Source organism: Elephantulus edwardii, unplaced genomic scaffold (assembly GCF_000299155.1).
Source record: "Elephantulus edwardii isolate Elephantulus edwardi_28Jun2011 unplaced genomic scaffold, EleEdw1.0 scaffold00199, whole genome shotgun sequence".
Lineage (NCBI taxonomy): Eukaryota > Metazoa > Chordata > Mammalia > Macroscelidea > Macroscelididae > Elephantulus > Elephantulus edwardii.
In genome coordinates this window covers 5,063,687-5,064,594 of record NW_006399949.1, presented here as the reverse complement: position 1 = coordinate 5,064,594, position 908 = coordinate 5,063,687, and positions in this window count along the sequence as shown.

Below are 908 nucleotides of genomic sequence, written 5' to 3'. Positions count from 1 at the left end.
TCTTCTTGATGTTAAGTTTCAATCCGTATTGAATCTAATATGATTTCCCCTCCTACGTTTGTTTATTTTTCTTTCCTCTAGAACCTAAATTAGTAATGTGGTGGCTAACTTGTGAATCTTCAGGTAGGAGCACAAGGCTAACAACTCTACAAACAACAGATCTGAACTTTGGCTTATCTTGATTGCTGATAAGCATCATTACAGTCACAGAGTTAATCCATCTTGTTAAGAGTTTTCCTCTCCTTGGGTTGACCCTCCACCTTTCCAAGCATGATGTCCTTTCCCAAGGTATTTTCTGACAGCATACCCAAAGTATGTGAAATGAAGTCTCACCATTCTTGCCTCTAAGGAACACCCTGGCTCCCCATCCTTCAAGACAGATTTGTGTAGTCTTTTGGCAGTTCATGGGCCTTCAGTAATCCTCTTCAATAACACAATTCACAGGCATTGATTTGTCTTCTGTCATCCTTATTCATTGTACAACTTTCAGATGTAAGCAAACAACAGAAAATACCATGATTTAGATCAAGTACACCTTTGTCTTTAAATTGACGTCTTTGCTCTTTAGCATTTTGGAGAGATTTTGACAGCAGATTTCCCCAGTGCAGCATGTCTTCTGATTTCTTTTTTTCCTGTATGTATGTATGTATGTATTATTATTATTATTATTATTATTATTAATTTAATGAAAATTTACAGTGACTTTGGATTTCCATTCATTCATTGTTGAACTTTTCTTTAAAAATTTATTATTAATTTCAATGAAAATTTACAGAGACTTTGGATTTCCATTCATTTATTGTTGCACTTTTCTCCACTCCCACCTGTCCCCCACAGTACACTACCCTCTTGGAAAAGTAAAGGAAAAATTCTTTCATTATTTTAAAACCCCTCCCCCCAGGTCCACT